At 40.8% G+C, this 26478-nt stretch overlaps 1 long non-coding RNA gene across 2 annotated transcripts; it reads right to left on the bottom strand.

The window, feature by feature from the left end:
* Positions 1–20256: 20256 nt before the first annotated feature.
* On the bottom strand, positions 20257–22248 carry LOC119716102 (uncharacterized). 2 transcript variants are annotated; one of them, XR_011807762.1, is made up of 5 exons: positions 21976–22248; positions 21581–21701; positions 21225–21321; positions 20659–20862; positions 20257–20575 (listed from the first exon to the last, which is right to left on the bottom strand). It is a non-coding gene; the product is annotated as an uncharacterized lncRNA (long non-coding RNA). The 2 variants fall into 2 exon arrangements; XR_005263803.2 differs by lacking the exon at positions 21225–21321.
* Positions 22249–26478: the final 4230 nt, after the last annotated feature.

Consider the following 26478-nt stretch of genomic DNA (forward strand, 5'->3'; position numbering starts at 1 on the left):
TCTTCACCGGGAGGGTGGCTGCACACTGGAACAGGCTCCCCAGGGAAGTAGTCACTGCACCTAGCCTGTCAGAGTGTAAGAAGCATGTGGACTGTGCACTTAGTCACATGGGCTGAATTTCTGGGTAGACCTGTATGGTGCCAGGAGTTGGACTTGATAATCCTTATGGGTCCATTCCAACTTGGGATATTCTATGATTCTATAATATTTTCCATGCAATTTTTTTATGTCAAAATACTGAATGCCTACCTACATATTTTGTTATCTCTGTATTTAATATCCTTCTCCATCTTTTTTATTAATGTTTATCTTACATAGTTTTCTACAAATTATATCCTAAAGCGATGTCCCTATTACATGAGTTGAACCTTTGTATAACAATAGAAGAAAACCAAACTTTTATGTCAGTTGCAATCATCAGTTCATCTGTTGTTACTCAGAATATATTCCCTTCATTTCCTCAAAACCTGAGTACCAGATATGAAGACTATGGAAAACAGTCAGAGTTACCACATTCATCCTTTTGACAGTGCATGTGTAAGATAAAATCTTTACAAAATTTGTGTTTTGAGGCTGTATTTTAAATGGCCTGAAAAACTGATTTCCTGCATGAAAAGAGAAGTCATATTCAATAAAGGAATTACATATCCAAAAGGAAAAGACAAATAACAAAGTTACTGGAAAAAAAAAAAAAAAAAAAAAAAGGAGAGAACAATTTAGATACATTTGTAATTAATAAACAGGGAGGGATTTATCTTTGTTATCTTGTCAAGTTACAGTTATGAATGAAGACATTGAGCTCTATGATGATAAGGGAATTCCAATGAAGTTATGTCAACAGGAGAATTGCTATCCTAACTTATATAAAGAATGACAGTTCTTTCCAATGCTTAATTTTCTTACTGAGAAAGCTCTGAAAAGCACTTGGATTAAATAGCTATATTAACTAATTAAAATCTATGTGTTGCACTTAGATAAAAAAAATTGTGTGTACTGTGCCTCATAAACTCCCATGAATGGTAGAGCTCCTGTAATTATAAACCTCTGTGAGCACATAATCTTAAAACAAATATAAAAATATCATGTTTAATATTGTATTGTGTTTAATCATTTCATCATGAAAAAGAATTTGTGAAACTATTAATTTTGAATTCATTACCACTTTCTCAATATACATGCAAAGTTAGTGTTGTGTTGTTTTTGGTTTTTTTTCCCACTATATATCATTGTGTTCATTAAGATTTTATTATTTAGTAATCAGTATCTGTATACCTGAAACATTGCTTCATCAGAATACAAGTCAAGTAAAAAGACTGTTGGAACCAAAAAAATATAAAAATAAATATAGCCTTTAATTTAAACTATCCTTGCTTGTATAAGTAAATTCGAGAGAGAGCAAATTTAACCTTTTGTCTTCCTGTATAACTCAGTTGTTTGAAAACCAGTTAAAGGTTCATAAATGGCAAATGAATATTAGTATTAAAAATAAACTGAATTTTCATTGAGTTTATCATTTTTAGGCTAATAATACAAAAATTAATTTCATATTTGACTTAGGATGGAATATGGAATAGTCTTTAATCAAATTTTATTTTTCTATTGCCTGCAGACTTGTAGTGCAATGCCCCATATAATACAGTCTCACTGACCACACTGTTTATTTTATTCTGCTTCTGTATCAGTTTTAGCTACACTAGCTCAAATAGATCAGTCACCCACTCAGATTAAGACATTCTCAGCAGTTAGTCATGACTGGACTCAACAAAGATCCAGCTGTCCAGAACTTTTCAACTAACTGTCTCCCAGCCTACATCTTAAACACTGACTTGGGGCATGCAGGTAGCAAGGTAGCGAGAAAAATTTGGACTATTTTTTTTCATTTCAGTTCCCATTTGCTTGCTTTTTTTTTTTTTTTTTTTTTCAATTAATGTTGCTGAATGGTGTAAAAGGACTGGGATTTTAGATTTTTAGAATTAGGTATAATTCAATATTTATCAACTCATTTATGCCTATAAATAAAAACTTGCATGAAGATCAACAAAGAATAAAATACATGCCTCAAAATCATTTTTAAAATAATAATTTTTCAAAAGTAAAATTTTCATGGAGATGAACACAGGCATTTGATTTTGCCAAGTAATCTTTTCTTGACGTATTCACAGTAGATAGACAGCCATAACATTTGAGAATGTGCTTACAGCATGATATAAAAGCTACTTTTGTATGCTGCTCTAAGCCTCTTCTGAAATTATGACCTGAGAGCTAGAAATCCCAGTCCTGTCAGGAAAATCCCAGTCCTACCAGATGCAACTGACCTAATGTTACTGACTGCAGACAGAACCAAATGGACGTAACACAGTTATCCAAGGCAAATAAGCTATCCTGGACACCAGGATTAGGCGAGTCACAGTAGCAGAAAGCATAGTTTACATGAATGTGCCCCCAGTTCGGTGATGCAGCTGTAGTGTTCTTGGTCTCTGGTCCATTTAGAGCTGGTTTGGCTACCCCTGTTCTGTGCTGCTACAGACACCCTCACGGTTAAGGTTTTCTCATTTTGATTAGTAAGCTAACCCATAATTGGTCACATTGATTTCAGAGAGTCTATTTACTCATGAGGGCTTTTGTAGGATAGCTGAATCTCCCATAGCTGTTTAAACTGAATCGCTCCCTTCTTCCTAATTATGCAATTGTAATTGTAATTACTGTTAATGGAGTTGCACCCATAAAAAACCCTGCATAAAGAGCTCAAGGTATTTATATATCTCAACAGAACTGTAGCACTCAAAAAACTGTAGCACCATGTTTCCATGTTTCTTAATGTCTATTTTCATGAAAAACACTCTTCTAAATGCCGAAAATACATTCTCAGAAGAAAAGAAAGATGAACTTGAGTGAATTGAAAGTAATTTGGGATGCTACGTACCACAGATTCCTACTCTTCTTTCATATTCTAGAGATGTTCAGAACATTTCTTTTCTGCTACTGTTGTTTAAAAGTTATACAAACAAATAAAGTAACCAATTATGTGACTAAGTTTACATCAAAAATGTTGCATTTACTTGTAGATAAAATGGTATCAACTGCAAAAGGGGAATGAGAGCAATTAAACTTCAGCTTAAAACTCATAGTCTTAAATACTACGAGGAAGAATAGAAATGTGTATTTAAAGTGCATTATTTTTTCAGGCTTGGGATCCCCTTCAGTATGTCTGATTTATCTTAACTCTATGTTACCAAAGATTTTAGACAGAAAAAACAATTTACACATCTCTGTATGGAAGTTCACAATAGCACTGCATCAACATAGGAAAATCAACCTTTTTTCAACTTCATTTTGTTCTCTTTATTTTGGGGGACACTATGGATGGTCAAAACATTGCTTTGAAACATCAGAAGAACTTATAAATTCAATATTTGGGAAAAAAAAAAAAAAAAGATAAAATATTTAGTTTATGTTCCAAAACTTTTAAATACATAATATCCCTTCAAGAAGAGACAAAGTAAGGAGGATCTCTTTGTGACTAAATTAAGAAACAAAGAGCTGCACAAGATTCACAGGTATCTTATGCAATACATCCCCAAACAATAGATTTCTTCTTATTCAGTACAAAAGAGAGAGCACCAAAAATTTCCTCTCTCACCCACTCCCCACCACCCAGCAGTCCAAGCTGGCAAGTTACTACTTCTCTAAAGGCAAAACATATCCCAGTGCAACCCTAACAACCAGAGGTAAAAATTTGACATATTTCAAAAGAGCTATGTATATTTCATGGGCAAAACGTTCTCTCCTTATATACAGCAGGCACAAACATAACAAGCATTTGTTGACTGTGTTAATAGCTATCTCCCTGAATACATACCTATTGTCAGAAGGCATTGTTTGAACTAACTCTGTGTGTTTGGTTATATGAAATGGCATATGTCTGAACCCAGAAGGTTGTACAGCGAACAATGCCCTGTCATGTGATATGACATATGTATGTATCCAGGCTATAGAGCTGCCACAATAATAAGGGCGTTTTAGATTTAACAGATGAGTTCTCTATTTACATGATACCTTTAAAAGAACATTTTCTGCTTCTTTGAACTTGCTTTTAATAAGAAGAAAAAAATGTGAGTAGAAAACAAGTTGCCTTCTTCCTCCACTCTGTACATTTTAAAAAGTCTATCAGCATAAGAAAATGTATATGATACTTAACATGACTGAATGTAATTCAACAACTTACTAATTACAGTTTCCTAAGAGATGCCATTTATATGATCCTCTGCTATTTTCTGAAGTGATGCAGTTAAAAAGTTCAGTATCTTGTAGAAACTTCACATTACACAGGAGCCGTGTGAGCTAATCTGATGCAATTCTATCATGACCATGGAAATATATAGTAGAATAACTAAAATGTTATTAAAGCATTGCAGAGAATATTTATTCAGTGAGCAATGAGTCAGAGAAAAGTGAAAGTTCTGGATTTAAATATGCATGCTTTCTTCCATCTTTCTTTGAAATGAACAGTTATTCAAGAAAGCATATCTATTAACAGTAAAGTGTAATTTACAAGTAACAAAATCATGGGGAACTACTTGTAGTGTTTATTAGGAACAGCAAACCCCAGCAAGCATTTACAGGGGCCAGCTGTAAAGTACTAAACACATATAATCCTATCTTGCTACACAATTATGTAATTTTAACTTTGTTAATTAAATATTTATTCTGAAAAGAGCAGGAAAGCATCTGCTGTTATGCCTACTCAGTAGGATCACTTTAAAACTTCATTTACCAAGGATTCACAGTATCTGCAGTGGCTGGAGGGGGAGTACTATCTCCCACTCGCTGGCCACCCTTGCATGGGACCTTCTTCAAGCACATCACTTCACAAACTGTTGGGTCTTAAATGTGCCTGGCCAGTACACCACTTTGGATACAGACTGGAAGTGGATGTGCAGCCCCTGATTGTTCAGAGACATCAAGGTGACATCAAAGTTCATTATTGCTGGATGCCCACCTAAGTCTTATTGGAGATTTTAAAAAGACTTGTGAAATCAATTTTTCATGACAGTCTGTTATATCTCAAATAAAATGCATCTCTGAGTAAAGTACTGTAAGAAGAACACAAGAGAGAAGAAGAAAAGAAATTAGTATAAAACTAATGTTGGGGCTGAGTTTTTGATTTCTTTCTATCATTTTTTGCTATGCATTTTCTCAAGCTCACAATTAGAATGTGTAAGTTTCCAGTGTGGGGGAAGACAATTTTCAACATCTGTAGCAAATTTGACTCTAGCAAGATATCCTAAAGGCATATCCTAAAATTAAGATATTTGATATTTTTATTCATATACTTTATGAGCATCCAGGTCTTCTTCCAAAACAAATACATTGATTTAAAACACATCACTCAATACCGTAACTTGTTCCAGTTGGTTAGTTATCGTCATTTTTTTTAAGTTTGTGCTTCAGTTCCCATTTGAATGAAGTCTCCAGTTGAATGCAGCTTCAGATGTGTCCACCTGTCCACCTACTGCATCTTCTTTATCTTTGCACAATAAAGCAGAGGGGAGTGGAAGGGGAAAAGAGAGAGGAGTTCTTCTATTAAGAAACTCCAAGCAAAGAGGCACTACACTGTGTTTTCTACCTGATGCTGAAACAAAAGATGCGAGAGCAAAAAGTAAAAGCAAGATGGGATCTGAGTGTTTTGGAAAACAGATAAAACTCTTTAACGTGTACTCCTCAAGTCATACAATAGACTGTTATAGACCTTTAAATTTCTGTCCCCTGCAAGAGAGATGAACCTCATTCTTTTTACTGCCAGTGATTTGTTCTCTGCATGAAGAAGCCCAGATGGCATCACCCTATTTTCAAAACTGAGGGCAGGATATAAAGCTGACAGTCATCCTCAGGGAAGAAAAAGCCACCTTGCTTCCCTAAGCCACTTCATATTATCAGGAAAGGAAATATGGACAGAGAAGAAGAGGAATACCTGAAACAAATATAATCGCTGAAATTATCTACATTCTCTTTCAGTATTTGTCAGCACCTCTGATTCATATAGTTTAAGAATAAACATTTTAAAATGATTTAAATTTGAGATTAAAATATACAATTACACAGGATAAAGGTGATCAGAACCTAAGGATCATCATTAACAGTGAGATTCTGCCTGGTTTCTTCCTGATATAGGAATTCTGCATTTTCAACAGAACATTTCCAAATTCTACTTAAATGGTAGGACACAGCTTTTGTAGATCCTGGACCTCATTTCTTTTGTTCATGAGAAAGGAAGATAATCCTTTATCCCTTACCTTTTCCCCTTGACCCTGTTTATTTTATCAGTGATTTCATCACTAATAAAATTGAGATGACAATGTTTTATTATGGTCTATAATACTAAGCTCTTATTAAAACTGTATGGCTGTTTTCATGCAGATAAATAGCTGTACTGCTTTCTCAATAGATACATGAAACTAACCATAAGTTTCAAGGAGCAGGACTTATTTCTAGTCTCTTGCCATCAAAGGTTTTACATATTGGAAGGGAAAACAAAATGAAAGCCTGAGTCAGTAAATAACTTGTATCTTCATATTTTTTGAATCAAATACGTTGTCCAAGGACAATTTATTTACGCTTATGCTAAATTTTGAATAGCTGCATATATTCAAGGTTAGCTTCCTGTATGTCTTTATGGAATAAGCCATGAGGCGTATCTCGGGTATAAGGTTGCTAAATACATTATTTGTAATCTCCTGATAACAAGTTAAATGAGAATGTAAAACGTTACATAAAAATAAATTTACATTAATATATTCACAGTAGCATTCTTTCCTTTGTTTTTCTCAGGTTGTCCTTTGTCATTAAAGAGAAGCACAAGCTATTAAGTTGAAGGCTGAGGTACATTCAATGAAGGGCAAAGCTCCAGCACATTGTGAACAATATCTCAGTAAACAAAACTCTTGATGAAAGAATTCTGGAAGTCACAGGTTGGGGTATGAAAAATAGGCCCATTTACTAAGCGTGTATTTCAAAGTAGCTTGAATATGTTATGAATACCCTACTTAAATATGTTTTTCCTATTTATCAGAAGATACCTTAAAAAAAAAACAACCAACTCTTCAAGACAGTTTTTAGGAAATTTTACTTTTCTAAAATGTTTCTGTGGACATCTTAATAAATTTTCAGCTTCTTCCATTATTCCATGGCAAAATGAAGCCAAATAAAGGAATATTAAGCAAACAAACAAAACACACACACACTGAATTTGTTGCTAATCAAACAACTCAACCCAGATACATCCCCCTATGTAGGATTTGAATGTCAGAGGACTGCTGTACCCATATATTAATTAGAGGAAATTAATCTCAATAGTCAAACATATAATACTGAAAGTTACTACCTACTGAGAACTCAAGTAGAAATTTCTTAAAATCAGAGCACACTATGTTACACTGGAGTGTTCCTTTAAAGGTTATTTCCTAGCTAGCAAATGTATAATGCTCCATCTGCAAACCCTACAGCATTGCAGTACTGTCAGAAGTGCCATATGTGGAAAAGTCAGAATGTTGGCCTGTTTATCTAATATATATATTCCATAGAACCTGTGAAATCAAATGTTAACATCTCTCTACAGATCTGAAAATACATCAGGAATGTTTGTTTTTCTGATTCCCTGTTAAATAAGTGTAAGTGATTTGGAATAGCTAGAATGAGATCATGAACTCTACTACTGTATCCTAGGAAGATCAATTTGCTCTCTTAACCATTGTAGACCTGAATTTTCTGAAGAGATCTATACACTAAAGAAATATAATTGTATGTTTATACTTCTAAACCAACATGAATTTTGGCCAAAATAGTATCTGCAACCTCTGGTCTTTTTATTTCTATCATGTATGCATCTGGGTATAAAAGTTTAAATTTCTGAAGCTAATATAAACTAGCAATTGAGAAAAAGCTAAATTAGTCTGAAAAGTCTGGACTAAAAGGAAATGCTGAATTCTACTTGCTCTTGTTTAATAGAGGGTGGGCAAATAGGTTTTGTTTGTGCTTGCCTTTTTAGTGCCTAAATATATTTTTGTGTAGAAGAGAACAGAAGCCAATTAATAACTGCAGGAATATTTCTTAGACTTTACACCTAGCTTTACTATAGGTCAAGTTACTATACATTTTACAGTAGGTTGAGTTACTGAAACAAAATGGTATTGGAAGGAAAAAGGCGTTTTGATTCCAGACTTTACTTTGGGTAACAAATAAATAAATTAATGCAGATTTGATAAAGTTTCCAGATCTTCTACTCTAAGTAGCTGCTTTTCCTGTGATTGCAGTGACTCTTCAAATAGAACCCTTACAGAAACATGATGTCATTTATTGACAGCCTGTAATGCTGCTTTATAAGTTATAATTCAATAAAGCAATTCGTTCTACGCAAATATTATCTTCTTTTAAAAGAAGGTTTATAACCCAAGGCAGCAAATTAATACATATTTGCCCTGCTAATATATTTACAAGCCATTTCAACTACTTTGTTCGTGCATGAGAGAGTCATCTGAATACTAACTTTGTTTAGAATGGCATTATGAAAAATGCTCAGTAGGAATCAAAGCACTTTTTAAAGACACTGGAAATAGAACCAAACTAAACTCACACAAGACTGTCTCCAAAGTAGGTAAAAAAAGAGCACTCAAGTGTTCAAAGGTCCCTTTCTTACTCACATTAATTCATTCTTTTAAGTCTTTATGAGCTGCTGTGAGTAGTTATGAATCAACAGCTGATACATCAACAAGAATAAAAGCCCATCCCTCCCCTGTAACTCCTAGGCTCCATCGCAAAATACCCATCTGCAGTCCACGCTAGTAGTTATCCCCTGGAGCCTCTGAGAAACCAACGTAAGGGCAGCCAATTTTCTGCTCACAGTTAGTTCTTAGGTGTTGTTTTTCTGGTGGACACCTATCACATAGCTGTTGAATTGCCAAATGGCTTCAATGAGGAATACATTACAGTATCACATGGTGCTAAGCTGAGATGCACAAAACAAAGTAACAAGACTTGCTGGGTTTGTTTAACGTTTTTTCATGTCTAGTGTACAAGGACTGTCTTCTACCAAGAAACGCTGAATTCCATTTTCATTTAAGAAGCATTTGTGAGCAATTTTCATAGATTGACATTTCATAATTTATACATAAAAGCTCTCTATATAAATGCATGCATGCACCCACACATTGACAGAATCAGCCTCAGTTCTTTGACAGATAGGGAAAATCATTTCTCCACTCTTGATTATTTGAAACAGTACCTCTCACTTCTGCTTCTTTGGGCATCTGTCCATTTTTTCAATAGGATAGACACACTCCTTCAATATGTTTTAGTACTGACGGTGATTTGAGTTGTACATACAGAAAGAAGAAAGCGCTTTCAGAACTCATCGAACTCATGGTTTTCATAGTTCATTTTCTATTCCAGGTAGTATTTATCAAAGGCTAGATGGACTGATTTTACTTTCCCCCAGAGTGTATTAGGGAACCATGAGTTACTATTACTCATAATCTAGAAATAATAAAAGTTCAAACACATGAAGGGAATCAGCTCCACCCCTCACCTATTCTCTGATCAGCTCCTTAATTCCTTACCAATGCAGGTAGAAATATATTTTTTCAATGTACAACTAGTATATGTCCAACAGCAAATGTGCGATTTAGAGAACAGCTTTGATTCTGAAGTCAGGGAAGACAAACAGGAATCTCTGAGTGTCACATTTGAAGTGACACAATGCCATTGTAGAAATAGCAAAATCATCAACCGAAACATTTTACACTGTAGAAATAATGAAAATCAATGGTGAGATAAACAGAGAGAGCTACATTGCTATGAAGACCAAAATTTCCCCCAAATAATACAAAAATCTTTCACTTATATGCAATAAAAGAATAGAGCTTTGGATGACATCAAAACAGTCTTTTTACCACCTCCATTATTCCTACCGGGTTTTGGTTTGTTTCTCCAACAGATATATCCAGTGCCTTTTCCCTCTCTTCCTAAACCATGTATTTTCCTTTGGGTTGTGGCTCCTTAAATTCTCATTTCTCCTGACATCTTTCCTTCCAATCTAGATGTTCATAAAATACCCAAATGACAAAAAGAAAAGCAACTGCATGGAAGAAAACCTGGGGAATACAATGAAGAGAAAGTTACTCTTGAGCACTTCACAATTTTATAGTATCTCCTACATGATGAACATAAGCAGACTGTTAAAGACTCATAAAATGCAGCCAAAATAAAACATTTATCCCTGGCATTATGAGGAGGCCTTACCACATCTGAATCTGAAACAGCACAGTGGCAGGAGGTGATACAGACTTACTCCTCAGCTTGTACACAATTTATATTTGCTTCATCCCTCTGGCCAAACTCGTACCCTTCCTGACTGGTTCTGTTTGCTTCTCCAGAACAAAGCTTTCTTATTGTCAAACCTTGTAAGTGTCTCAAACAGCTGATAAATCTTCTGTGAGCTTCAATTCCAACCTCCTTCTGTTGTGTGCACTTTCAGGCAAATTCTTCTGGATAGGAGAGAAGGAATTAGAAAACATTGCCAGTTTTCAACCTCTTCCTATTTTCTGCTGAAGTGGGTCCTCGAGAATTGAGCTGGGGGCTTTTTTGTTTGGTTGACTGGTTTACAAGAAAGGGCAAGGAAAAAAAGGCTGAACATATTGCTCTTTTACCTTCCTTCCTCACATTGTTACGAGAAAATAAGGAGAAACGAGACAGGCCCACAGCCACCAGGCTGCTTTCAAACTACAGAAGAAATAGTTCTTCTCCCTAAAAATGCATGCAAGAATAGCAAGAACACCTGTTACTTTGGTTACCTTTGTTACTTTTGTCCAGCAACACCATGCTGCAACACAAATCTGCATGGAAAAGGCTGCCATACCAAACAGCCATTTCTCTTCATCTTTTAACTTCAACTTTCTCTTCGTTCTTTTATGAATCACAAAGCAATATTGCTTTCAGAAATAAAGTAAATGTAAGTAATTAAAAGGAAACCCATTCTGAAAAAAATCACACTCAATACTTTCTCAAAATGCATAATTTGTATGTGTGGCATGCAAAACATTTCTGTTTTCAATTCAAAAAAAAAATTTTTTTCAATAAAAGGTTTTTGAATAACAGTACAAATTTAATACTAAAATAAGGACTACAGAAGCTTAACACTGACAAAGTAAAAAGGAGAACAATGTGATCAGCAGCAGAGCAAAGTAAAATGGGTACTTTAACCTTGTTCTTGTTTAAATTTAATTTTTATTACTTCACCTGTTCTCTTTCTTGTCTCTAAAGAAAAAACTGTCCTCCTGGCAATACGGAACTTGTTAGAAGTTCCTGATAATGTAAATATGCAGCGACCATTCTTCAGAAGAAGTAAATATATACAGGAGTTTAATATAAGTGGTTTATCGTATTATCTAGTGCTGTCTCCTCCCTCAGAAGATTTTATTACACAATATAAAGTCATCATGAAGTCAAAAACATTCACAAGTTAGGAAATGCTAGAATATGGATAGCCTGCAGAGCAGTAATTTAATCCCACTGTGGGTATCATTATGGTAATTCTTTAGATATATAATTACACAGTGCTTTTTTCCATGTCATCATACATCGTTCCTGCTGAGGATGGGCTGTGCTTGATTAATGAACAGCTAGTCACATTCTGCTCCATTTGGATGTGCAGGTTCAGTTACTGCATGGTATCCAATCCCTGCTCTGAACACAGGATTATTGGGTTCTTCATGAACTTTTCTACAAGGATTATTAACATAATGGAAGCATATTTAATATATTTAAATTTGCAATATTATTTTTAATTGTGAGTAATATTGTGATTACAGATCAGACTACAAAACAAAATAATTTTCCATATTTACATAGCCAATATAAGAGTGACAGAATCAAACTTCCCAGATCACTTTGTATTTTGCAGCTTTGTGTATTTAAAATGCATGCATTTCTGTTGCAGTTATCAATTCCTCCAAACTGAGCAGCCAGCAAATGAGAAATATACAACTAATAACTGCCTTTCTGTTAAATGACTTATTGAATGTCACACAGACTCTTTTACAGTGGAGTAGACAGAACTCCAGATCTTCAGAGCAGTAATGAAATATCTTAACTATCCCATTTTTGTTTTCCTCCTGGCTACACTGTATCTGTGTAAGATAGTTACCTACCCGAGCTCCCTATGAACGCCCTGATAAGCAGGAGCTATGAAACCATGCCTCTCAGGATTACCTAGCCACTAGCTGAGCTCTAGGAAAAGCTGCTTCTCCAGTATCACCATCAGGGAATGGGAGCTAGGACTGATGTGCAGTTCTAACCTACTTAATACCCCAGGATACTTCTGGTTATTCTGGTTAAGGATGGTAAATATTTTCCTTAAACAATGGAACGAATCTGACTTTTTTTTTTTTTTTCTCCTCTCAATAAAATTATATTCAGCTGCTTTTTCTGATGTTGGAAGCTGGTTTAGCTACTATGATCCCAATATTGCTTGTGAATGGTCTGTACCCAGTAAACATGTTACAGTGAATTTCTACAGGAAACCCTAATGCAAGCAATGTTGATTTCCAAAAGGAAGTTATTAGGTGAAAAGCCAGTACAAAATCAAGCAGCAAAGAAGAGTAAAAAGCCATCTGGCTTGGCATAATCCTTTTATCAGTTTTGATAATGCTTCTTTGAAGGTGGAAAAAAAGAATAATCCAGGTAACAGATTCAGATTTAAGTAATTTACATAGAGAAAAGAGCTCTTCAAAATCTCTGAATTTCAGTGATTAAATTACAATTTATTTAAAAAGGAAATTCCCATTTCTGATTTTTTCCCTTTGAATTTCATTGTAGCATATATAAGGTTTTATTAAATAAAGAAATGAGAACAATCATGGCTTCTGAACTGGACCCAAACCATTTTCCTCAAATTGGAATTGAACTGAAAAACTGTTCTGAAGTATTTGGAAATCTGGCTTCAAGAGATCAGATTATTTTTTCTTTACTCAATCAAAATAAAAGGTTAACTAAAAACAAACAAACGATTTACCTTATTAGGGATCTATTCAGCAAAGGGCTCACTTGCAGCTGCTCAGGACTTCAGGAGAGCAACAAATAGCAGCCTCTTTGCCTTTTGCTATCTTTGCTTTGCCACATGTACAGTATACAAACTTGTTTCAGTCTCATGGCACTATTGTACTTTGCTCTGCATGGCAGAGCATGGACTTGTTTGGAATATCGGATTTTGTACCTGCCTGATCCTAGCTCTGGCTAAAGAGCTACACAACTCACCAGGTCCCAAAAGGAGAGAACTGCACACCTTTCAGGTTTGCATCTCCATAGTAAACCATCTGTTGCTCCAGCAGCACTCTTCTTCCCATGGGTTTATGTCACTATGCAGATGTATAAGTGCTGCTACACCTCTCTCATGTTATGTGCAGAATTAGAAGAAAGGGAGTGGAGAATACTTCTCATCAGTCCATAACTTCAGCTGCATGGAGAAAACTCCTGTTGCCAGGGAAGCACAGCATCATAGTGTCTTTCAACTGTATTATCTGGATGTGCCAGTGCCAGGGTACTGCGACAGAAATTGAAATGACATGCTAGAAATGTAAATGAGTCTACAACTTCCTCATAAGGGGGTGTCGAGAGGCAGGAGACCTTTTCTCCATTAACACCAGCGACAGGACCCGCGGGAACGGGGTTAAGCTGAGGCAGGGGAAGTTTAGGCTTGACATTAGGAGGGGGTTCTTCACAGAGAGAGTGGTTGCACACTGGAACAGGCTCCCCAGGGAAGTGGTCACTGCACCGAGCCTGACTGAATTTAAGAAGAGATTGGACTGTGCACTTAGTCACATGGTCTGAACTTTTGGGTAGACCTGTGCGGTGTCAAGAGTTGGACTTGATGATCCTCAAGGGTCCCTTCCAACTCATAATATTCTATGATTCTATGATTCTATGTGTGAGCTCTTACATAAAAAAAAAAAAAAGGAGATAAAATCTTTTAACCAGCTGCCCCATACTTTCAGAAGATCCTCCACATAAAATGTAGTCTTTTCAGAATTTGTTAAAGAACTGGTGCTGGCTGAACCAAATCAACTTGATCTGTAACAGAGCTAAAATTATACTGGTATGGTTGTCTGATTTATGCAGATCATTATTTTGGCCATTCCTTTTCCTTGTAGAAAATACCAATATAAAATTAATAGAAAATCATTTCATATTATACTCACAATAAAATAAAGAACATTTTCTCCACTGCAAGTTGAAACAAAGCTGAACATTAAAACAAGAACAAAAACAACAAAAAACAGCACTCTATGTTCCAGTTTGGAAAGAATGCTTTAAGTAGCTGTGATGCTTTTATTTCAGCAACTTGCCAAATAGTAAGTCTACAACAAGAGAAAACAAACAAAAAAAGCTCCTGGACATGTACAGTTTTGCCATTCCTGAGGTGCTTCAATTTTACTTCTTTAGTGACTGATAGCACTCACAAACTGAAACTTTTTATTCATTCATTGATAAGAGAAGACAATGACAGGCAAATGGCTCCTTATTACAGCTCCCGAAGTGCACAAAGCACGGTCAGATCCTGATACAATTACATGAAGTGACCTCCATCCAGTTGTTCCTACTCATGTTTTCAATATTTTTTTTTTTTAAATGCAGAAATATTTAATGTTACTCAAACCTTTACCATGCAGGATACTCTCCTCATCTAGATCAGTTATAATACTAATTGCAGTGATAGTCCCATGTAGCAATCACATATGTAAAATACAAAATCTAAAGAAAAATCTGAAGAAAATAGCAGTTTTTTAGAAAAATAAGGCAACAGTAAAAGTCAAGGAAATAATGTGTCTCTTGCACTGTTAGATGAACAATGCAAGCCTTTAAAAATGTTAATCCAAATTTAAAAAGAATTTCCAAGAGTGAATCAGAATAAAATAAAATATATTCAGTAAAAAGTAAAGCTGTATAAACTAAACTAGCAAGGAGAAGACATAGCATATTTGTGTTTTTTCCTGAACTATTCAGCAAAACAAACAAAAAAAACACACTGCATTATGTTTCAGAAGATGCATTTGTTTTCATAAGTAATACACCATGGTGGGCTTTTTTTACTTTATTTTTTTTAAGTGAGTTTATAGGAAATTCTTGCTTAGGTCTTTGACATTATTCTGCATATTTGTGAAAATTATTTCTTAGTTCACTTAATTGGAGAAATTTTTAAATCCATTAAAATCCATTAAACAGTACTGAATGTCAGACGAAGAGCTTGAAGTGTTTGCCCCTTGATTTAGAGATGGGATTTTCAATACTGCAAGTGAATTAGAAACACAAGCTTTCATTAATGTATTTTTAAAACACTACCCAAGCTTCTGCTCCTTATGAAACACGCTAGTAAACTTTTCCAAAACTACAGAGTAGGAAACTGGTCCAAAGTGTCTAGTACGAAGTCAGAGCCATCATCAAATCTCATCCAATGTATCTTCCTAAAAAAGGGAGCACAACATATAGCTGAATGTTAGAATATGCTGTTAGTCTAAGAAAAAATTGAAGTCTAATAGTTCCAAACAGTTAATATTTGTGATAGCCCCAAACAAGCCCTTGCTAATTAAGTTAAAATTGCAATAGAGAAAATCTCCTCACCATCCTACTGTTGCCTCTCTTTCCTAGTGTTAATACTCATCCCTTGGTAATCCTTCTGGGTCTTCAGGTGGACAGCTTCACTCTCCCTCAGGACAATGAGAGGCAGACTACAAGCCTTCAGCATCCTCAGAGCTTCAGTGAGGTCACAGAATCACAAAACTGTAGGGCTTGGAAGGGACCTCGAGATATCATCGAGTCCAACCCCCCTGCCAAAGCAGGTTCCTTAGAACAGGTAGGCATCCAGACGGGCCTTAAATATCTCCAGAGAAGGAGGCTCCACAACCTCCCTAGGCAGCCTGTTCCAGTGCTCCATCACCCTCACCGTGAAGAAGTTCTTTCTCATGTTGGTGCGGAACTTCCTCTGATCCATTTTGTGGCCATTACTCCTTGTCCTGTCCCCACAAACCACTGAAAAGAGGTTAGCCAAATCCCTCTGTCTCCCACACTTAAGATACTTGTAAACATTAATAAGATCCCCTCTCAGTCTTCTTTTCTCCAGGCTGAACAGACCCAGGTCTCTCAGCCTTTCTTCATAAGGAAGATGCTCCAGGCCCCGTATCATCTTTGTGGCCCTCTGCTGGACTCTTTCCAGGAGGTAAGCTTGATGCTCCTGGATGGAGTCCCTTCCTCCTCAGTTTGGGCACACTTACGTGTATTTTTGTAGCCTTCCTCAACACGGCACATACCACTGACAGTATCACACGGCTCCAGCTCACCCTGGTTAAGTCATTCACTGTCACAGTATGTGCATACCATACTCCAATATATTATATACATTCCATGGAATCCCATGATCATAGACTGGCTGAGGTTGGAAGAGACCTCTTGAGGTCACCTGGTCCAGCCTCCTTGGTAGCTGGGGTGGCCAGTGACACCCAGATCAGGATCAGAACCAGGGCGATCCTACAGGCACCAGACCCTGCATACCCAGGCCACCACGGGGCATCTGCTAGTGTGGTAGTATTAGTGTGGAGTTCAGCTGCCCAGCTGAACTCCACCACAACTGCTCACTCACTCCTCCTCCTCAAAGGGTAAATACTATGAAATGAAAAAAAAGGGCTCAAGGGTGAAACAAGGACAATGAGATCGCTCAACAATTATCATCATGGGCAAAACAGACTCAGCACAGGGAGATTAAAATAACATTGCCTATTACTAACAGACGAGAACAGTAAGAAAGCAAAAGTAAACTAAAAACACTTTCCCTCTATCCACCCTCTTCTAAGTCCTCCCCCCGAGCGGCACAGGGGAACAAGGAATGGGGGCTGTGGTCAGTCCCTGACGCTTTGTCTCTGCCACTCCTTCAAGAGCACTCTCTGCCCCTGCTCCACATGGGGTCTCTCCTACAGGATGCCATCCTTCCCAAACTGATCCTGAAGGGACTGCCCACAGGCAGCAGCTCCTCAAGCACTGCTCCCACACGGCTCCGTCCCACGGGCTCCATCCATCCATCCCCCAGGAGCAAACTGCTCCAGCACGGGTCCCCCACGGCTGGGCGGCAGCTCCCCCGAGACCCCCTGCTCCTGCGGGGGCTCCTCTCCACGGGGGGGCTGCAGCTGCGGCCCGGGGCCTGCTCCTGCCCTGCGGGGGCTCTCCATGGGCCGCAGCCTCCTCCAGGCCACATCCACCTGCTCCACCGGGGGCTCCTCCACCCACGGGGGGGCTGCAGCGTGGAGATCTGCTCCATGGGCTGCAGGGGGACAGCCTGCTCCACCGGGGGCCTCTCCCTGCACAGCCCGCAGGGGAACTGCTGCTGCCTGCCTGCAGCGACCCTGCCCTCCTGCTGCACTCACCTGGGGGGCTGCAGGGCTGCTTCTCCTCTCTTTCTCCCTGGGAAACAGCTTTTTGTTGTTAGTTTTGTCCTCCTTTCTTCAATATGCTCTCCCAGAGGAACAAGCGACATCGTTTCTTGGCTTGGCTCTGGCCAGCAGTGGAGCTGTTATCTAACGTGGGGCAGCTTCTAGATTCTCCTCATGGAAGCCACCCCTATGGCCCCCTGCTACCAAAACCTTGCCACGTAAACCCACCAGAGCAACTCTTTCGGTGAAGAAATTTTTCGTAATAATCAACCAGAACCTCCCCTGGTACAACTTCAGGGGTTTTGTTCTTCTCACTTGGGGCTTGGGAGAAGAGAACGATCCCCACCTCTCTGGAGCCTCCTTTCAGCTTCCTGTAGAGCACAGGAAGGGCTCCCCTGAGCCTCCTTTTCTCCAGGCTGAACAACCCCAGCTCCCTCAGCCGCTCCTCACCAGACTTGTTCTCTAAACCCTTCACAAGCTTCAGAGCCCTTCTCCGCACACGCTCCAGCACCTCGAGCTCTTCGCTGAACACAGTGCTCCAGGTGCGGCCTCACCAGAGCCGAGCACAGAGGGACAACCGCTTCCCTAGTCCTGACGGCCACTCTATGTCTGATACAAGCCAGCTGTAGAGATATTGATATACATATATATGCAGCACTAGTACATGTTCCTTGGAAAACCGGTCCAACTCTCTTCAAACCCCGTACATTGATGGTTTCCTCTAACTTGCACTGACGCTTCAGCTGGATCCTCTAAATCCCATTTTACTGCTTCTGCTTCCTAAGCAGGTGACAGAAACTCCTAAGCGGAGAGCAGAGGAGTTGTAGTTCTGTATCCAGGAAATATTTGGAAGTTTGGAAGATGCTTCCCTTGCTCAGCTGCCATCCCTATGTTAATCAATCACCCGATCTTTTGCCTTCCAGCAAAAGTCTTGATGCAGTTCTTAAGGAAAGTTCTTTCTGAAAATCCTCAGCCACCTCTGTGCACGCCAAACCTTTCCTGGCACTGTGCAATGCGCGGATGGCAGCGATAAATCAGGTCGTGGAATGAATGGCAACGCGTGGGGAGGGACTTTTCAGGTGGCTTCGCGCTGTTTCGCAGGTCCCTGAATTAGAGGTAATGAGGAAACAAGCGGTAGAAACAAAACCTTGAGGGAGGCTGAGATCAAGAATTGGCTACAGTGTTCAAGAGGACCTTTGGGCAGTGGGCAATTGCTGGTTGGCTCCAGGCGCGTGTCTGAGGGTCTCTGACCAACTGGGATTTGGGTGCGTGGACAGCACATGGGGCTACGGGGAGAGGACATGTAGGAGTGAAAAAGGGCAATAAACGCCTCCTGTTCAAGAGCCATCAGGAGTCTGTGTCTTGCGTCCCTTCAGCAACACAAAGATTTGGCTCCAGATCCAAAATGTCATGTATTTGGCAATTTTATTTACAGTAGCAATCCCCACCCCTCCCATCCCCTCTTTTCCCTTCCCTCCACTCCCCTCCCCTATGCTCCCTGTCCCTACACTCCCCTACACTCCCCTCCCCTATACTACCCTACACACCCCTACACTCCCCTCCCCTATACTACCCTACACACCCCTACACTCCCCTCCTCTATACTACCCTACACTCCCCTACACTCCCCTACACTCCCCTCCCCTATACTACCCTACACACCCCTACACTCCCCTCCCCTATACTACCCTACACACCCCTACACTCCCCTCCCCTATACTACCCTACACACCCCTACACTCCCCTCCCCTATACTACCCTACACACCCCTACACACCCCTACACTCCCCTCCCCTATACTACCCTACACACCCCTACACTCCCCTCCCCTATACTACCCTACACACCCCTACACACCCCTACACTCCCCTCCCCTATACTACCCTACACACCCCTACACTCCCCTCCCCTATACTACCCTACACACCCCTACACTCCCCTCCCCTATACTACCCTACGCACCCCTACACTCCCCTCCCCTATACTACCCTACACACCCCTACACTCCCCTCCCCTATACTACCCTACACACCCCTACACTCCCCTCCCCTATACTACCCTACACTCCCCTACACTCCCCTCCCCTATACTACCCTACACACCCCTACACTCCCCTCACCTATACTACCCTACACACCCCTACACTCCCCTACACTCCCCTCCCCTATACTACCCTACACACCCCTACACTCCCCTACACTCCCCTCCCCTATACTACCCTACACTCCCCTACTCTCCCCTCCCCTATACTACCCTACACACCCCTACACTCCCCTCCCCTACACACCCCCACACACCACTACACTCCCCTATAATCCCCTCCCCTATACTTCCCTACACTCCCCTTCGCTACACTACCCTACACTCCCCTACACTCCCCTCCCCTATGCTCCCCTACGCTCCCCTCCCCTATCCTATCCTACACTCCCCTAAACTCCACTCCCCTACACTACCCTATACTCTCCTACGCTCCCCTCCCCTCTACTATGCTACACTACGCTATCCTACCCTCCCCTACCTCCTCTACACTGTCTTCCCCTCCCTCCCCTCCAGTCCCCTCCCCTCCCCTCCCCTCCCCTTCAATCCCCTCCCTCCCCTCCCTCCAATCGCATCGCATCGCATCGCATCACATCGCCTCCCCTCCCCTCCCCTCCCCTCCCCTTCCCTGCCCTCCCTTCCCTTTCCCTTTTCTTTCCCTTCCCCTCCCCTCCCCTCCCCTCCCCTCCCCTCCCCTCCCCTCCCCTCCCCTCCCCTCCCTTCCTTTTATTCCCTCCCTTTCCCTCCCCTCTTGTCTTCTTTCTTTCAGGTAAGTTCAGATCGCTTCAGTCGTTCTCGTAGCTCATATCCCTGGCTGATTCACGCGAACCCATCAGCAGCAACCAGAAGCGCTCCAGCTGCTGTGTCACTAGTTGAGCAACAGTCTGCAACTGGGAATCGCTGACTTTGTTCTGTGGCTCAGACAGGTGCCTTTCCGTTGCACCCTGGCCTGGACGTGTCCTCTTGCTGTGTCCCCACCTACATGGCAGTTCTGCTTAGAAGCAGCAGCAGGCTTTGGAAGATGTCCCACTCCTTCCATTTTCAGTGGTTTAGCTTGGCTAGCCGGGTGGTGTCTGTCAAGAGAAGACAACAAAGAGATTTGGGTTAGAAACAGCTAACTGAGTAGTTCCTTTCCACAAGGGCAAGGAATATTTACCCGTTCCTAATGGAGGCTGCAGTGTCAGAGATAACGACAGGTCCTTCCGAGAGCTTTGAAATATCCCTTGGGGATGCTGTGTCCAGAGGACCAGAGCAAACCTGTCTAAAGTACACCGTGGAATCACTCGGAATTACTTCCTAGCACAGAAGCATGTGTCCGATACGGCTTCGGCTGGTTTCAGTGTTCTTCTGCACCTCATACCTAAATTAAGATAAGAGGTCTCAATGCAGATGGACAGCTTGAGAAACAGAGAAATCACTGATGTGCTTTGAGTACTTCTAAGGACTGAGAACTAAATAAAGCCAATGTTGTAACATTAAGGATTGGTTAGAAAAGTAAACGTTAAAAACAAGTAAAGGAGAAGAACAAGTACGCTTTCTTAAAGTATCTACTGTACTTAAAGGATCTTTAAGCAAGTAAATAAGTAATGAAATATATACGCAGAGAGAGAGAGAGAGAGAGAGAGATACAGAAACCTAAGAAACTGCTGCGCAGCTTAGCTTCTTGCTCTCTTTTCTAAAAGTGCTAGTGAATACAGCATCTGCGTGCGTTACAAGCATTACCCTCAGTCCAGCACAGGTACACACGAGAGGACAGCCTGCAGGTTGCGGAGGCAAAGAAACTGCTCTGGCTGGATGTGAAGAGCCAAGACACAAGTTGCTGTCAGGGAAAAGATACACAGAGGGGATGGATGAAAAACACGGAGTGTGCTTCCGACCTTCACAACTTCTAAGCAAGCGGAGATGAGGTTGTGGAAGAACCAAATGAGCTGTTGATCTAGAAGCAGCCTGAAGACTGTCCTTAAGCAGGGCCTTGCATTCTTCATTTTTATAGCATTGCTTGCCTTCAAGTGCACGATCATGATTTTATGAACTTTCTACCACTACAGAAATGCACCGGATTCTTTCACAAAACTTACGGGTGGTACTTGGAAATATTGGTCAGCATTCTCTATTTCCTTCGTCATCTCAATTCTCTTTTGGCCTGGGAAGCTTTTCAGAGCAGAGGAGAAGATCCACTGTAATACGGAGTTTTGGATCCTGCAAAGGAAATGAAGAATCCTACTGACAACTCTTTTCAACCTCACCTGCAACCATCACAGAAAAGAAGACTGAAAGAACACCGCTTTAGCATGGGAAGCATACATTTGAGCATAGGTGTCCTAGAGCTGAAGCCAGGTTAAGCAGGTTCCAAACAAGGTGAAGGAGCACACCCATAAAGCATTTCCATTAAGTTGTGCTTGCAAACAAATGGTTTAAAGACTTAGATTTTCTTACAAGTGAAGAATGAAAAAATAAAAAGAAAGAAAATTACCAGGACATCCAGTTTTCCTCTAGCTTGCTTTGCTTCTTTCCGAATCTGAGTCTTGAGTGACAATCAGGGAGCAGCATTGTGCAGAAATGCCAAAGCCTCCCCAGCTTGTCGTACCTTCATCGACAAGGGCTTTGATACTGCTGCCTCCTCAGCACCATCAGCAATTTCCTAGGAAAGCTGGTGTCCACCAGGTCAAATAGGAATGGGAAATCCCTCTTGCCACAACTTCACACTCACACCAGAGTTGGCAGGACAGGCCGATGGACAGAGAAGTGTCTGTAAGAGTGTTAGAAAACAGGCTTTAGATTTCCGTCAACCCAGGAAAAATTACTTGCTCATCCCTTCAAACTGAACTCTCAGTAGAAGGAGGTGATCCCAAGCTGCATTCCTGACATCTATGCTGCAAAGTCATCCAATGGGACATGTTACTGTACCAGCCTGTTACGAACAGGAACAGGAGTTTGAGGTTATGCTGTTTGAGTAGAATTAAGCTCAAAGAGTTAGTCCTTTGGTATGTTTTTTGTCTGCAAGTGTTTTCACTGTTTCCCAGACAATGTCTCCAGCAAGCTAGCTGCTTGCTTCATTTGTTCTGTTCTGTTCTGTTCTTTTTGATTCTGTTTTGTTTTGTTTTCTCAGCAAGGATTCTTAGAGAAATGAGATTAAAGTGATCATATTGTATGTCCGTCCCTCCCTCCCTCCCCTTCGCTTGTCCAGAGCTTTTACCTTGTCCACCAGCTTGAATGAACTCGGTCATAGGCGCAGTGTGTCCAAGCCATTCTGTTGCTAGACATGTTGTGAAAACAGACAGCTAAGGAGTGGGGAGCGGACGTGCTGCTGTCTGCAGTGTGACCTCAGCGCTTACCAAACAGTAGGGAATACACAGAGAAGGGCGTTAGGAAAACTTCAAGCCCCAGACACATTTATGTGGAAACCATATTTCCCAAGATAACGCTGGACACAACTGCATAATCAAAATGGATTCGTTTCTTGGTTCATCCAACTCCTAGGTTTTAGTTTTAAAAAGTTTCTGTCTTGGCTTAAAGCACTCTTCCAATCTCTATTTCCAGTTACTATGTTTTCCTGAAATAGCTCATCCCATTTTTTTCTTTGTACAATCTCCCAGCCTCTTTGTTTTCCTCTCCCCAAGAAACTTAGAGCTGCTCTCTTCCTACTTGGCAACTAGATATGGAGCTGTATCAGCCAGAAGGAAGTTTCCTTCACACCTTCCGCTTCTTACGGTATCTGGACCTTTACTCTTACTCGCCCTTCCTACATTAGCACAAAGAAAGCTGTCTGGGAGATCTGATGTCTTGTTTTCCAGAAGCTACCCTGAATCACCTTTACGAGAGCTGTCCCACGCTGCGAGCACACGTCTTGCAGTCTGGCCAGATATTTGCCTTCTAAGTCGATAATCAAACCTGTCAAGTTAAGAACACGTAACCGATGGAGAGGAAATCCTTTTATTTTGCTCCGAATTCACTTTTTTTTTTTTTTTTTTTTTTTTCCTAGACCAAGACTGAATCGTGGGAAACCAGCAAAACTCTGGTGAAAAATGAAATGAAAAATGTTAAGGTCAGGCAGCTTGCCCACTGCAATTGCTACCCTGAAAGCAGATGGAGTGCATCTTCATACCCCACAGCCTGAGACACTAGTCGACAGGCCAGCCCATGTGATGAAGTCCATTGCTGTCCTGAATTTTAACGTGACAGGGGGACTCTTAAGCCTCTTGTTTATGCTTTAGTACTTGCGGTCTCTGGGAGGACCACAGCACACTCTTCTCTGTCTCCCCTTATTTGTTGATCGTCTGTAGGAAGAAGAGAACGTGCAGAGGCCCTCAGCCGTACATTGGGTCTGTTCTCACTCTGTGCAGCTCCATCATTGAGCAAAGTACCAACCTTGGTGCTTCTGTCAGGACTTGACACAAACTACAGAATACTAAAATGAAGCATTCACAACAAAACCGCATTGTTTTCCCCAGCCAAGCATCAAAACACTTACAGAAGGGCATGGTCCCTCTCTGTGCACCTCAAGGGGAGATCCACAAATCCTCACGTGGTTTCATCACATCCAGCACCCTTCTCTGTCCCTCCCAGCTAAACGTGCGCAGAGGCAGCTGTTGCCAAAGTGCTGTGGTGACACAATTCAGTTCTGTTTCTGAAGTCATCACCGCAGGCGCCTCCCAGTGACGGCACAACACTCTCTGTTGCTAACGCGTATGTCTCAGAAACAGCTAGAGAAGTACCACTGTGCCCAAACTGACTTGAATTAGAGTAGTTCAAACATTATTCCCTGCTCCCCTACATCTGTGGAAGGTGTGTGATCAATCTTTTCCTTGAGAAGGGATTACAGACCAAAAGAGCTTGATTCTGAGACGTTGCCCGTCCTTGTAGAGCAGTTCACCTTTTATTTCCATGTCAGAAAAAAGAAGGTGAAATCAACAATTCTCTTCCTCCGAGCTGGGAATATGAAATAACCCCAATCATTCAGGAAGCCTTAATAAGGAAACTATGCACTTCCTTGTTAAACATCTTGTTTCTTGGGAAAACTTTTCCAGTCCTTTGCAACTGCGGTGGTCTGAATCGGCTGGGCAGCCGAGTTTCAGCACGGCCGCTCTCTCCCTCCCCCTCCTCCAAGGGAAAGGGGGAGAAAATACGATGCAAAGGGCTCAAGGGCTGAGATAAGGACGGGGAGATCACTCAACAACTATCGTGACGGGCAAAGCAGACTCAGCATAGGGAGACAGTAAGAGTGATTGCCTCCTACCAACAAACTAGACACGTGAGAAACAAAGGAAAGAAACCCAAAACATCTTCTCCCCATCTGCCCTCTTCCACCTCCTCCTCCTGAGCAGCGCAGGGAAACAGGGGACTGAGGGCTGCGGTCAGTCCCTGATGCTTTGTCCCCGCCGCTCCTTCTCGCTCCCTCCCTGCCCCTGCTCCCCGTGGGGTCCCTCCCACGGGATGCCGTCCTTCCCCAGCTGATCCCACACGGGCTGCCCACAGGCAGCAGCTCCTCAAGCACTGCTCCCACACGGCTCCGTCCCACGGGCTCCATCCATCCATCCATCCCCCAGGAGCAAACTGCTCCAGCACGGGTCCCCCACGGCTGGGCGGCAGCTCCCCCGAGACCCCCTGCTCCTGCGGGGGCTCCTCTCCACGGGGGGGCTGCAGCTGCGGCCCGGGGCCTGCTCCTGCCCTGCGGGGGCTCTCCATGGGCCGCAGCCTGCTCCAGGCCACATCCACCTGCTCCACCGGGGCTCCAAAAGTGTTTAGCTCCATGATTCAAATTCATGAAAATAAAAGCAAACTGCTAAGTCTAGAAAGAAAAGGCACCATTTGGAAATCAGAAATTTAATAAGCTACAAATTAATGAAAGCTGGGATGGTGTCAGTGTATTCACACTGTGCTGCTCTTTTCTTACTCTTAACTAAGGAACTGCTGCAGACAGAATGTCAGAAACATGGTAGTTTGTTTGGCAAAACCTGGATCTGACATATATAACTTTTTGTCCACTATTTTTATTTGAAGATATAAGAATGTAACATGTTCTGTAATAAAGCTTCTAGTATAATAAAATAATTGGCAGTGTATTCAAAATATATTTCTTATAGGTGCTGTTCATAGTTCTTCCCCTTACATGTCTGGATTCACAAAATTACATAAAAGCAAAATCTTATCCCAAACTGCAAGTGTCCAGGCTAATACAGTGGTCAAGTACCAAATGAGACAAAACTGCTGGGAGCAATAGGATAACTATGTGGTCTATAATAAGCTTAACAGAACAGAAGAATTCTGTGTACAATGAATAGTGCACTCACCCTACTTACCCAGCTTTGCACATTAAATTTCCATTAACTAATGGGGAAGAACAATGAAGTCCATATACTTTAAATTCTGGGAACAACAAACAAAAGCTTTACTCAATTTACACCATTGAAATCAAGAATATTACATTGCTGAAAAATTGAGCACAAGTAGGACCAGAGTTGGGACAAATATTTTAATGTTACTCTGAGTTTCCAAAAGGCAATTTATGTTAGATTAACTGTATTCCTGTTACAGAATATGCAGCTTGTGTGCATATTAATTGACCTATAATATTTCAGATTTATGAAGACTTCCACTTGTCCTAGACATGCAGAGAAAAATACAAGATAAAAGGATTGTGTTTTAATTAGGTTTCAGTGTATTAATTCATCCAAGAGCTATCTGCCAGTAACTCATACAGTGCAGGTCATGATTCATTTTTGTTTCTATCTGGCCAAGAGATTGTCATGAGTTGCCTTTGTCCACCTACCCACCAGTCAAATAACCACTTAATATGAAGACCTATCATCACAAGGCACCTCCAGATTGTTAGTCACTTGCCTAACAGTCAGGTGAATTTAACAACAGTCAGGTAGTTAGCTGTTTCCCTAATAGGGAAACAGGCAAAACATAGATGCACTACCTAACAAAAAAAAGCACAGCCATTAGCCCTTGGAAAATTCAGATAACAGTTGTG

This window comes from Anas platyrhynchos, chromosome 2 (assembly GCF_047663525.1).
Source record: "Anas platyrhynchos isolate ZD024472 breed Pekin duck chromosome 2, IASCAAS_PekinDuck_T2T, whole genome shotgun sequence".
Classification (NCBI taxonomy): Eukaryota; Metazoa; Chordata; class Aves; order Anseriformes; family Anatidae; genus Anas; species Anas platyrhynchos.